Source organism: Pongo abelii, chromosome 2 (assembly GCF_028885655.2).
Source record: "Pongo abelii isolate AG06213 chromosome 2, NHGRI_mPonAbe1-v2.0_pri, whole genome shotgun sequence".
Taxonomy (NCBI): Eukaryota; Metazoa; Chordata; class Mammalia; order Primates; family Hominidae; genus Pongo; species Pongo abelii.
In genome coordinates, this window is record NC_085928.1 from 28,788,629 (window position 1) to 28,803,082 (window position 14,454).

General features: G+C 44.1%; 1 pseudogene; it reads right to left on the reverse strand.

The window, feature by feature from the left end:
• Positions 1-2,606: 2,606 nt before the first annotated feature.
• On the reverse strand, positions 2,607-7,929 carry LOC100448319 (RNA ligase 1-like; annotated as a pseudogene).
• Positions 7,930-14,454: the final 6,525 nt, after the last annotated feature.

Sequence of the window (14,454 nt, forward strand, 5' to 3'; positions counted from 1 at the left end):
AGGTGGGAGGATCACCTGAGCCTGGGGAGGTTGAGGCTGCAGTGAGCAGTGATCGTGCCACTGTACTGCAGCCTAAACAACAGAGCAAGACCCTGTCTCAAAACAACAACAAAAACAACAATTTTTAGAAGATGAGTCCTAGGTTGGGTGCGGTGGCTAACCCCTGTAATCCTAACACTTTTGGAGACTGAGGCAGATGGGTCACTTGAGGCCAGGAGTTTGAGACCAGCGTGGCCAATATGGCAAAATCCCGTCTCTACTACAATTACGAAAATTAGCCAGGTGTGGTGGCACATACCTGTAATCCCCACTACTTGATTGAGGCTGAGGCACGAGAATCGCTTGAGCCCAAGAGGCAGAGGTTGCAGTGAGCCAAGACTGCACCACTGCACTAGCCTGGGTGACACAGTGAGACCTTATCTCAAAAAAAACAAAAACAAAAAAAATGAGTCCTGACTGAAAATGTTTGAATGGCCTAAAGCTAATGATCTTTAACCATCTGGGCAGGAAAGGAAAACAAAATAAATATGTTTGTCTTGGGCTTAAAAATTGAAATGCCCTCTCTCAATGGATCGGGAGGAAAAAAAGAGAAGGTCACTGTAACTCTTCCCCATTCATTAAAAATCATCAAAAGTAAAAATGTAAGGAAGAGAACATTAGACATCTCCTAAAAGTCTCTTTTATTTTAAGGAAACAAGGAAAGCTGACTGAAATAATTTCCTATCAACATTGAATTTATTGTTGCCTTCAAGTTTTCTGAGTCCAGGAGATGACAACCACATTATATTAAACAGCCCTGCTATGAACTGAATTGTGTCCCCTCAAAATCCATGTGTTGAGGCCCTAACCCCCAATGTGATCCCATTTGGAGATGGGGATTTGGAGACATAATCAGGTTTATGTGGGGCAAGGAGTGTAGGTCCTCATGATGGGAGAGACGCCCTTAAAAGAAGCAACAGAGATTTTCCCCTTTTTCTCCTTCTCAACCATGTGAGAACATAGAAAGCAAGTGTCCATTTGTAAGTCAGTAAAAGGGCCCTCACCAGGAACCGAATCTGCCAACACCTTGATCTTGGAATTCTCAGCATCCAGAACTGTGAGAAATAAATGTCTGTTGTTAACACCACTCAGTCTATGACATTTTGTTATAGCAGCCCAAACTCAGACAAGCCCCCTGCTTCTCTCTCTTACACACACACACACACACACACACACACACACACTCTCTCTCTCTCTCATACATACAGGTGCCAAATTTCCCAAGAATTGTTTAGCTGGAGCAGTTGGGTATAGGCCACTCTATAAGGTTAGGCAGGTTGGTGAAGTTTGTCCTTGGATGATCTGTGTGATAGTATGAATACCATTAGCAACAGCCCAGTAGGAACAAAATAACAAGCTGACATCTAGAAATGAAGCTGAGAAAAACAAAAACTTAAAGTACCTATGTAACCAGCTTATATAGGAGCCAACACAGCAGCTTCTGGAAGCTTTCCTTGGCAAGAGGAGCTACTCTTGCCCTGACATTTGCCTTGGGGACCAGCGGAAAGAAAAAAGAAAAGATATAGATTACAACTCCAAAAAGAAAAATTAAAAGCCAAATAGGAACTAGCTATAACTCTTTAAGGAAGAAGAAAAATTCATATTATCTTTCTCCACTACTGGGGCCACACTGAGAATTAAAGGAGCCCCCCAAGAAATTGTATTGGTTAGCATTCTAGGGAAGGGGTGGCTGAGAAGCCAAGCAGGGCCATGAAACTATAAGCACAGAGCTTGTGGGGGCCTGAAAGATGGTGCCAGGGCTGCTGCTGTCTCTCAGGCACCTATTTCTGCTCTTCCCTTAACAAAGTAACAAAGACAGAGGGAAGCCCAAATGCTTCATTTCCGGAAAAAGAAGAAGGAAAGAATCTAACAATATTCTCTCCCCTTTTTAAAACTTCTGCTAAGAATGTATAGAAATGGGACGGACGTGGTGGCTCACGCCTGTAATCCCAGCACTTTGGAAGGCCAAGGCAGGTGGATTGCCTGAGCTCTGGAGTTCGAGACCAGTCTGGGCAACACAGTGAAACCCCATCTCGACTAAAATACAAAAAATTAGCTGGGCGCGGTGGTGTGCACCTGTAATCCCAGCTACTTGGGAAGCTGAGACAGGAGAATAGCTTGAACCCGGGAGGCAGAGGTTGCAGTGAGCCGAGATCACGCCACTGCACTCCAGCCTGGGCGACAGAGTAAGACTCCATCTCAAAAAAAAAAAAAAAAGAGAGAATGTACAAAAACATCAGCTCCAGTTTCTCTAGTTCAGCTATAGTAGGATTGTCTGCTAAAGCAGGTAATGTATTGGGTTCAACAGTGTCAACCCAGTCTGGCACAGTGGCATGTGCCTGCAGTCCCATCTATCAGGAGGCTTAGACAGGAGGATGGCTTGAGCCCAGGAGTTCAAGGCTGCAGTGCACCATGATCATGCCACTGTAGTCCAGACTGGGCAACATAGTAAGACCCCATCTCTAAAATAATGATGACAATAATAGTGTCCCCTACAAAAATCATGTCCATCATGAATCTCAGAATGTAAACTTGTTTGGAAGTAGGATTTTTGCAGATGTAATTAGTTAAGATGACATCATGCTGGAGTAGGGTGGTCCATAAGCCAATGACTGGTGTCCTTTTAAGAAGACCTTGTAAAGACACGGAGACACAGAGACGCATGGGGAGAATGCTTTGTGAAGACAATGGCAGAGATAGGAATGATGCATCTATAAGCCAAGGAACTCCAAGAATTGCCTGCAACCACCAGAAGCTAGAAGAGAGGCATGGAACAGATCCTTTTTCAAAGCCCCCAGGAGGAACCACCCCTGCCAACATCTTGACTTCAGACTTCTAACCTCCAAAACTGTGAGACAATAAATTTCTGTTACTTTAAGCTGCTGAGCTTGTGGTAATTTCTTACGGCAGTCCAAAGAAAGTAATGCAAGCCGGGCAAGTTAGCTCATGCCTGTAATCCCAGCACTTTGGGAGGCCCAGGAGAACGGACCACATGAGGTCAGGAGTTCAAGACCAGCATGAACAACGTGGCGAAACCCCGTCTCTACTAAAAACACAAAGTTAGCCGGGTGTGGTGGCGCATGCCTGTATTTCCAGCTGCTCAGGAGGCTGAGGCAGGAGAATCGCTTGAACCAGGGAGGCGGAGGTTGCGATAAGCTGAGATCGTGCCATTGTACTCCAGCCTAGGCAACAAGAGCGAAATCTGGTCTCAAGAAAAAGTTACATCAGCAATCCCATATTTGGCTGGGGCAGCGGCTCACGCCTATAATCCCAGCACTTTGACAGGCTAAGGTAGGCAGATCATCTGAAGTCAGGAGTTTGAGACCAGCCTGGCCAATATGCTGAAACCTCATCTCTACTAAAAATACAAAAATAACCAGGTGTGTTGGCAAGCACCTATAATCCCAGCTCTCAGGAGGCTGAAGCAGGAGAATCACTTGAACCCAGGAGGTAGAGGTTGCAGTGAGCCAAGATCACGCCACTGCACTCCAGCTTTCCAGCCTGGGCAACAGAGCAAGACTCTGTCTCAAAAAAAAAAAAAAAAAAATTCATATGTACTATAAATTGCAAAGTAAATCTTTGCCAGTGCTTTTACTTCTTTCCAAACTCTTCTGGGCCACTGAAGTTTTCTTTACTATGTGCTTTTTAAGCTTCCTGATAAGAGGGTTTTATTTTTTAAGAGTCCCTATCCCGACACAACTTAGCTTTCACAGTGAAAAACGAAATCTCTCTGTTTTGATCAATCCAGCTTCAGTTATTAATACCTTATAACTAAATGATCTGATAAAGACAGCAGCAGAGAAAAAGGTTTCAACCCATTTTCTAGGGACACTCAATTGATCCCTGAGTTATTTTGTGTTTAAAATGGCATCAATGAAGTTATCTTTGACCAAGATTTTCCTCCTCATTTCTCCAGAGAGGTCAAACATAAAATCTGGTCTAGAAAATCAATATGGAAGAGAAAGCAGAACCATTAAAATTCACTTAACAAAGTCAAGAGTACACTGGAGTCGTTCATCCAAAATATGTGTGACTCTAGTTTCTGCTCTCCAGGAGTTAATCAGGGCCTGTGCCTCAAATCTAGTTTTTACAGCGAAATTCCCTGGGGTCCTTTTAAAAAATATGAATTTCTAAATTTTGCTCTTAAAGATTTTTGTTCAGGAGGTTTTTCTGTAGATGCCAGGAATCTGAATTTTGTTTTCAGTGTATGCCATGACATGATACTCATGACACATGGAAAAATTTAAAAAGCAAGTAGGGGGAAAATATGTATATTGTGGGCCAGGCCCGGTGGCTCACGCCTGTAATCCCAGCACTTTGGGAGGCTGAGGTGGGCGGATCACGAGGTCAGGAGATCAAGACCATCCTGGCCAACATGGTGAAACCCCGTCTCTACTAAAAATACAAAAAAACTAGATGGATTTGGTGGCGCATGCCTGTAATCTCAGCTATTTGGGAGGCTGAGGCAGGAGAATCACTTGAACCTGGGAGGCCAAGATTGCTGTGAGCCGAGATCGGGCCACTGCACTCCAGCCTGGGCGACAGGGCAAGACTCCATCTCAAAAAAAAAAAACAAAATATATATATATATATATACACACACACACATACACACACGAATATTTAAGGTAACTTTATTTATAATAGTCCACACCAGAAGTTAATCCAATGCCCATCTATATTTGGGTGGAAAAGTAAATATTAGTTACTTTGGATGACAGTATTTACTGAAAACACAGCTCATATTACCTTCTGAGCTGCTGCATGTATTCAGATAATTTTAACGGAATTGTGGTTAAAAGATGTTTTCATATGTAAAAGTTCATGGAGCACTTAAGGTTGGTACACTTTATTGTGTATATTATATGACAATAAAAAAATTTAAAATGAACCAAAAAATATGATTGTGTGTGTGTGTGTGTGTGTGTGTGTGTGTGTGTGTGTGTGTGTGTGTGTGTGTGTGTGTGTGTGTGTGTGTGTGTGTGTGTGTGTGTGTGTGTGTGTGTGTGTGTGTGTGTGTGTGTGTGTGTGTGTGTGTGTGTGTGTGTGTGTGTGTGTGTGTGTGTGTGTGTGTGTGTGTACCCTATTCCGGACTCTTTTGTGTTCCTTAGTAAAACTGGAGCCTGCCAGCTTGTAGCAAGAGAGCAGTAGCAAGAGGATTCTCCCTGACCACATCCAGTTCTTACCTCTAGGTGGAATTAGAGGAGCAGCTACAACCCAAACCCTCCCTGGGCACATCCAGAGTCTACATCAAGCTTTCCTTCCTACCTAGCCTCACCCTCCTGCCACTGGTGATCAAGAGAAGAAAAGCAGAAAGAGTGGGAAGCAGTCACTAATTCCAGCACTGGCCCCGGTGCAAATGTTTACCCAGAAAATAAAAGCTTTAAAGGATCCCATAGAGTCACTGCTTGTATTAATTATGTTATACAATAGAGTAATTTCAACCACCTCTCATCTGTCTCTACTCTAGGCCTGATAATACCCCTCTCAGGGAATGTCTGACCTAAAAGTGTACAGTGGAGGCAAAAAGTAAGGAAGATGCACCCCTTTAATGCTTCCATTATATGTTCCCTATACTCAGTCTATCAAAGATCACATTCCTTTATTAGTGGAACAGGAGGGTTCTACACATAGCACAATCTTCCCAATACTTGTTTCTGCTTTCTCCCAGTCTTTTGTAATTTTTTTTGAGATGAGGTCTCACTGTGTTGCCCAGGCTGGAGTGCAATGGCATGATCTCAGCTCACTATAACCTCCACCTTCCGGGCTCAAGCCATCTTCCAGCCTCAGCCTCCCAAGTAGCTGGAACCACAGGCAACGCACCAACATGCCCAGCTAATTTTTGTATTTTTGGTAGAGACGGGGTTTCACCATGTTGCTCAGGCTTGTCTTAAACTCCTGAGCTCAAACAATTCACCGCACTCAGCTATCTTTTGTAGTTTTTAACAGACATATTCTTTTTTCTATTTCGCAGATTGTCTTTTTTTTTTTTTTTAAATAATAAAACTAATTCTGGCCAGGTGAGGTGGCTTACCCCTGTAATCCCATCACTTTGGGAGGCCAAAGCAGGAGGATCACTTGAGTCCAGGAGTTCAAGACCAGACTAGGCAACACACTGAGACCCTGTCGCTACAAAAAATTTAAAAATTAAAAACATTAGCCAGGCATGGTGGCATGATCCTATAGTCCCAGCTACTCAAGAGGCTGAGGTGAGAGGATCATTTATGCCTGGGAAGTCAAGGCTGCAGTGAGCTGTGATTACACCACTACACTCCAGCGTGGGTGACCCCGTCTCCAAAAACTAAATAAATAAAACTAATTTTAAGTGCACTTGCATTTTATATGTCAAGTATTATATCTTTAAGCCTACTAAATTTCTGATTTAAAAAAATTATTAAATAGTATCAAGCCGGGCTCAGCGGCTCACGCCTGTAATCCCAGCACTTTGGGAAGCCAAGGCGGGCGGATCATGAGGTCAGGAGATCGAGACCATCCTGGCTAACACGGTGAAACCCCGTCTCTACTAAAAACACACAAAAAAATTAGCCGGGCGTGGTCGCAGGCGCCTGTAGTCCCAGCTACTTGGGAGGCTGAGGCAGGAGAATGGTGTGAACCCAGGAGGCGGAGCTTGCAGTGAGCCGAGATCACGCCACTGCACTCCTGCCTGGGCAACAGAGCGAAACTTCGTCTCAAAAAAAAAAAAAAAAACAGTATCAAAAGCATAGTCATATTTGTTAAGTTTCATATTGATAATTACTGGTTTTGAATTCATGTAAACATCTGCAATTGGCCAGTGTAAACAAAGACGATAGACGATGGTAATGGACCTTAGTTAAACAGCCATCACTGCAACCCCATACTATTCCTTTCACTTTACCTACTCTGCAGCTTTCAAACCAGGACAGCAAATCATTGTGCTTCAACATAGGCAGGTTTCTTTTTTTTTTTTTTTTTTGAGTCAGTGTCTCGCTGTTTCACCCAGGCTGCAGTGCAGTGGTGCGACTCTGCTCTCTGCAGCCTCTGCCTCCTGGGTTCAAGCGATTCTCCTGGCTCAGCCTCCTGAGTAGCTGGGATTACAGGCGCCCGCCACCACGCTCAGCTAAATTTTGTATTTTTAGTAGAGAAGAGGTTTCACCACATTGGCCAGGCTGGTCTCGAACTCCTGAACTCAGGTGATCCTCTGACCTCAATCTCCCAAAGTGCTGGGATTACAGGTGTGAGCCACCACACTTGGCCCAATGTAGGCAGATTTCTTATTTGAAATGGTCCATGCAGTATAACATATTGTGGATGCTTCTTCCTTCCTAACCCATATGGGTTTCCATTGATATTTGTTCCTATAAGCTGCAATGTTTGTTCCAAGAGATCTGATAATGGCACTGCACTAATTTCCAAAAGCCTAGGGTCCTCAGGATGATGCTTTAGTACCAGATCAATTGCAAATTCATAATTAACCACAGAGGAATGCCAGTAATGCTATTTGTTATTTTTCTCTACTGGTGCCCAACCAGGAATGTGTCCATGTTTCATCATGGACCAGATTCCTGTTTAATTTTTCTGTTTCCTTTGCTGCTAGCCAGCACTCTGGAGTAGCCTTGAAGTACTCCTCAACATTCCAAGAAAATTCTTTGAAGTTTTCTTTTGAATCTAAAAAATTTTAAAATCTTTTAACAGGTTGTTTGTTAGGTTTTCTATCTAATCAAAACAAAATGTATCTCTGCAAGTAGCAACGTAACAACATGTTCCGTCCGCTTTTTCTGTTGGAATTGCACTGTATGTATCTCCATCTAATGCCTCATGACTTACGGTTTTCGTTGCCAAAACTTTAAACGGCTGATTCTGCCTTTCGGTGGAGGACTCCTTTTTCACCTCCCTAGAAACACACGGCATTTTCCGCTACACGGAGTCCAGGCGCCTTGTGGTGGACCCAGTAGGCGGTGCTAGAGGAGAGCGCGTTTGTGAGCAGCGCCAAGCACAGGCGGGAAGAAAGCCCTGCGCAAGTAAGCCCGGGGCTCAGGCAGCTCACACCAGGCACCCAGCGGCAGCTGCAGCCCGCGCCCCCAAAACCTTACCTCCGATTTTTTTTTTTCTTTCTAGACTTCCTCCTTCAGAATTATGATGAATGAAGGGAGAAGAATATGGAAATAGAGGCCGGGCGCAGTGGCTCACGCCTGTAATCCCAGCACGTTGGGAGGCCGAGGCGGGTGGACCACTTGAGGCCAGGAGTTTGAGACCAGCCTGGCCAACATGGTGAAACCCCATCTCCACTAAAAATACAAAAATTAGCCAGTTGTGGTGGCGTGTGCCTGTAGTCCCAGCTACTCAGGAGGCTGAAGCAGGAGAATCGCTTGAACCTGGGAGGCAGAGGTTGCAGTGAGCTGAGATCACGCCACTGCACTCCAGCCAGGGCGACAGAGTGAGACTCCATCTCAAAAAGAAAAAAGAAAAAAAAAAAAAAAAAGGAATATGGAAATAGTAGAGATACCAGAATACCAGAATAGCTCCTGAAGATTATCAAAATATTGTCCCAGGAACAACTTTAAAGGGGTAAATTGTTGAATAATTAAGGTTTATAGCTCTGCCATTCTTAGGCAGCATAATTAAATAATTTAGTCATTTGCAAGAAAAATGATGGCAATAAATCCTTGGAAATGAAGACTGCAAATGGGGCTTGGAAACAAGGCCGTCCATCCTGCTTTGTTTCCTCATGCAATGTCCAAGTCGTAACTCGGCAAGGAGAGTCTGGAAATAATTTTGATTTTCTAATGGGAATATGGTCTTTAGGTTTTCCAAGACAGTGCATTTATTTATTTATTTTTGAGATGGAGTTTCGCTCCTGTTGCCCAGGCTGGAGTGCAATGGCGAGATCTTGGCTCACTGCAACCTCTGCCTCCCAGGTTCAAGCAATTCTCCTGCCTCAGCCTCCGGAGTACCTGGGATTACAGGCGCGCGCCACCATGCCTGGCTAATTTTTTGTATTTTTAGTAGAAACCGGGTTTCACCATGTTAACCAGGCTGGTCTCGAATTCCTGACCTCAGATGATCCACCCACCTCGGCCTTCCAAAGTGCTGGGATTACAGGCGTGAGCCACCACGCCCAGCCGACAGTGCATCTAAGAACAAGCTCTGGAAGTAGAAGTGAGTTGAGTCCAGAGGGGAGGAACATTCATCACCCTCTTCTTTCTTGACAATTGCCTCTTTCCTTTAGCTTGTGTGAACACCAAACTTCAGGCATTCTAGTTACTTCTCCATTAACTTCCTCTTTCCTCAGATTTGCTCCCCACAGTCATTTCCTCAAGAACACCACATTACTTCCACCAGCTATGCGTCCTCAGTTCCAGCTTTGCTTTTTTATGTTAAAAAGAGGCGTTTAGGCTGGGCGTGGTGGCGCATACCTGTAATCCCAGCACTTTGTGAGGTCGAGGTGGGCTGATCACCTGAGGTCGGAAGTTCGAGACCAGCCTGACTAACATGGCGAAACTCCATCTCTACTAAATATAAAAAATTAGTCAGGCGTGCTGGTGCGCACCTGTAGTCCCAGCTACTCGGGAGGCTGAGGCAGGAGAATCGCTTGAACCCAGGAGGTGGAGGTTGCAGTGAGCCAAGATCATGCCATTGCAGTCCAGCCTGGCCAACAGGAGCAAAACTCCATCAAAAAAAAAAAAAAAAAAAAAAGCCTTAGTAGAGACATCTTATTTGATTGTCTGGGTCTTTCCTGCCAGCACAGTGGACAGACTATGTAGTAAAGATGAACCAAACCCTAACTGTTTACTAGCTGGATAGCTGTGGGGAAGCTATTTAACTTCTCTAAACCTCAGTTAACTCATCTTTTTAAAAATGAAGATAAGATTAAGATTTATATTGATTTAAATTTAGATTTAGATTTAAGATTAGGATTACTAAAATACTTTATGTCATTGAACCTTTGTAACCACCGGCTGAAATATATATGATTATTAATTCCATTTTACAAGTAAGGAAACAGGTGAAAGGATAAGTGATCTGTCCAAAAGTTACCCAGCTGCCAAGTGGCAGAGCTGAGATTTGAACTGGCATATGGATCCTAAGTATAAACTTTTTATCACTCTGCTCTATTGTCTCACATACTTGTTCACTTAATATTAACTATTACTGCTTGGGAATTTAGGGTAGTGAACAGATTATAACTAAAATCATATTCTAAATATGAACCTGGGCCGCACACAGTGGCTCAAGCCTGTAATCCCAGCATTTTGGGAGGCCGAGGGAGGTAGATCACTTGAGGCCAGGAGTTCCAGGCCAGCCTGGCCAACATGGCGAAATCCCATTTGTACTAAAAATACAAAAATTAGCCAAGCGTGATAGTGTGCGCCTGTAATCCCAGCTACTCAGGAGTCTGAGGCATGAGAATCGCTTGAACCAGGGAGGCAGAAATTGCAGTGAGCTAGGATCGCCACTGCACACCAGCCTGGGTGACAAAGCAAGACCTTGTCTCAAAAAAAAAAAAAAAAGTAAGGGCTGTCCTGTAGCAGGACGAGCCACAGACAAAACCTCTCAGACACCGAGTAGTAGAAGGAAGGGCTTTATTCAGCTGGGAGCATCGGCAAGCTACTGCCTTAAAATCCGAGCTCCCCGAATGCACAATTTCTGTCCCTTTTAAGGGCTCACAACACTAAAGATTTCACATGAAAGGGTCGTGATTGATTTGAGCAAGCAGGTGGTACGTGACAGGGGCTACATGCACCGGTGGTCAAAGAGAAAAACAACAGGACAGGGAGTTTCACAATGTTCCTCTGTACAATGTCTGGAATCTATGAATAACATTGGTTTCTAAGTTATGAGTTGATTTTTAACTACTGGGTTTAGGCCAGGCAGGCCCAGGCCTGGTTTCGGGCCTGGCGCCGGGCTGCTTGTCTTTGGTTTTACTTCCTTGTTGTTTTTTCTTAAAACAGGTACTGAGTATAAAACAATATAAAACAATATGAGAGGGTCTCTCTCTTCCCTCAATCCCAAATCCCCTAAAGCTTCCTTGAAAAATAAATAAATAAATAAATAAATAAATAAATAAAAGATGAGCCTGTGCCTGTGTTTACATAGAAAGAAACTGGTGGTTAGCCGTCACTGATAGAAAAGGATTGATTGGTGGCAGGGCGCGGTGGCTCACGCCTGTAATCCCAGCACTTTTCGAGGCCGAGGCGGGCAGATCACGAGGTCAGGAAATCGAGACCATCGTGGCTAACACGGTGAAACCCTGTCTCTACTAAAAATACAAAAAATTAGCTGGGCGTGGTGGCGGGTGCCTCTAGTCCCAGCTACTCGGGAGGCTGAGGCAGGAGAATGGCGTGAGCCCGGGAGGCGGAGCTTGCAGTGAGCCAAGATAGTGCCACTGCACTTCAGCCTGGGCAACAGAGCGAGACTCCATCTCAAAAAAAAAAAAAAAGAACAAAAAGAATTGATTGAGGCCGGGTGCAGTGGCTCTCGCCTGTAATCCCAGCACTTTGGGAGGCCGAGGCAGGTGGATCACCTGAGGTCAGGAGTTCGAGACCAGCCTGGCCAGCTTGGTGAAACCCCATCTCTACTAAAAATACAAAAAATTAGCCGGCTGCGGTGGCACGTGCCTGTAATCCCAGCTACTCGGGAGGCTGAAGCAGGAGAATCACTTGAGCCCGGGAAGCGGAGGTTGCAGTGAGCTGAGATTGCACCATTGCACTCCAGCCTGAGCAACAGAGGGAGACTCTGTCTCAAAAAAAGAAAAAGAAAAAAAATTGATCATTATGAGAGTAGTTAACTCATTGATTTATTCATTTAACAAATATTTGAGGGCTAGAGAATAAATATCTAACTATGTATGAGACAAAATGTCATGGTTTTATCTCTGTACCTTTTCACATATTCTTCCCTTTGCCTGGAATGTCCACACATACACACATACACATACATACATACACACACATATATACACACACATACACATACACATACAAGTACACATACACGTACACATACATACACACACACACCCCCCTCCACGATCTGGTCAGCACCCCCACGCTTTGTCCTCTCTCTGGTAGAAAGCAGCTACTCCTCAATCTGTTCTGGGTTCCCATCTTCTGCACACATCTTTGATTCCCCAGTTAAACTCACAGAGGAATAAAGGAACAAAGGAAGAACATTTAAGAAGGAGAAAGAAAAGAAAAAGAGATGTATCTGGAGAGGTGCCAAAGGAAAGAAACCAAAAACAGAATTTAAAAAGTAGAGATGAAAACAGAGAATTAAAATAAAGAATGAAAAAGATGAGACCAAGCAGCAGTTTAACAGTACTTTTTAACTCATGAAGGACCTTTACCTGGAGAATAATAGGCTTTTCTCCTTAGGGGATTATAGGCAAGGAAATCATTTTCAGTGAAAGTGGCAGAGACAGAGTCAGCGAGCTTTACTGGATACTTACCATAGGCGGGGCATAATTTCCACTATCAAGGGGCTTACAATTTAATGGAAAAGACAGCTGTGCATAGAAAAAAATGACTAATAATCAATTTAATGGAACAGATTACAAGAGCAATGAATTCAGAGGAGAGAGCGATCTCTATGAATTCATGAGCTGGGATAAAAAGGAAACACTTTACTGAATAGATAAAAATGGGTCTTCTGTCAATGAAAGATAGAATGGACTCAGGCAAAGAGAAGAACAGGAGAGAATAGCACAAAACATGATTGGAAAGTCTGAAAACTGCATTCTTGGTAGCTCCTTATGAAACCCAGTGTTTCCACTTGCCCATTACAACCTGCGCCAGCCTAGGCAAATCTCTCCTCTCTAATTTTTTTTCTCGTCTTTCCGTTGGACAATTTTTTTTTAGTTTTTTGAGACAGAGTCTTGCTCTGTTTCCCAGGCTGGAATGCAGTGGCATGATCTCAGTTCAGTGTAATCTCCACCTCCTGGATTCAAGTGATTCTCCTGTCTCAGCCTCCAGAATAGTTGGGATTACAGGCTCCTGCCACCACGTCTGGCTAATTTTTCTATTTTTAGTAGAGATGGGGTTTTGCCATGTTGGCCAAGCTGGTCTCGAACTCCAGACCTCAGGTGATCGATCTGCCTGCCTCAGCCTCCGGAAGTGCTGGGATTACAGGAGTAAGCCACCACACCTGGCCTCAGTTGGACAATTTTATCAACACTCTGTTTTTCTATCAATACACAAAAACAAAACTACTTCTATTCTAGCTATGTTCTCATTTCTCTTCTTTTTCTTTTCTTTTTTTTTTTTTTTTAGACAGAGTCTCGCTCTGTCACCAGGCTGGAGTGCAGTGGCGTGACCGTGGCTCCCTGCAACGTCCACTTCCTGGGTTCAGGCAATTCTCCTGCCTCAGCCTCTTGAGTAGCTGGGACTACAGGTGCGCACCATCATGCCCAGCTAATTTTTGTATTTTTAGTACAGATGGGGTTTCACCATGTTGGCCAGGATGGTCTCAATCTCTTGACCTCGTGATCCGCCCCCCTCAGTCTCCCAAAGTGCTGGGATTACAGGCGTGAGCCACTGTGCCCAGCCTTCTTTTTTTTTTTAAACATGAAAATTCCTTGAAAGAATTATCTATGCTCCCAGTCTCCTATTCCTCCCCTAGAATTCTCTTTAGATCCCACTACAATCAGGCCGACCCCACAGCAAACACCAAACTGCACCAATCAGGTAATCAGTAACATCCACGTGGGCTAAATTCACTAGTCGATCCTCAGTCATCTTACTTGACCTCATCGAAGCATTTGACTAACCTGATGCCTCTCCCCTTCTTGAAATGCTTTCTGTCTTAGCTTTCAGGATACCTAACTCCTTTGGGGTTTTTTTTCTGGTGTTTTGTTTTGTTTTGTTTTGTTTTGTTTTGGAGAGGGTCTCACTCTGTCTCCCAGGCTGGAGTACAATGGCTTGATCTTGGCTCACTGCAGCCTTGACCTCCCGTGCTCTATCAATCCTCCCATCTCAGCCTCCCAAGGAAATGGGATTACAGGCACATGCCACCTCACCCAGCTAATGTTTTTGTATTTTTTGAAGAGATGGGGTTTCACCATGTTGCCCAGACTGATCTTAAACTCCTGGGCTCAAGCAATTCCCCAGCCTCAGCCTCCCAAAGTGCTGAGATGACAGGTGTGAGCCACTGCACCCGCCTACTCCTTTGTCTTCACTCCCTTGGTGATCTCATTCTATCTCATGACTTTAAATACCATCTATATGCTTTCTTGTGTTTTATTAAAAGGACGATGTAAGTAAAAGAAATTGGTCAAGATATTCCTAACACTTCTTCACATTCACAGGCTGGATTTTCTGAATTACTTTTCAACTCAGTATTACTGATGCCCAAGGTTTTCCGCCAACTTTGTCCATTATACCGTCAGAGCAAAAGAACACTGTGATCTCTGGGGGCTTTTGTGATCTCACTATAAAGTGT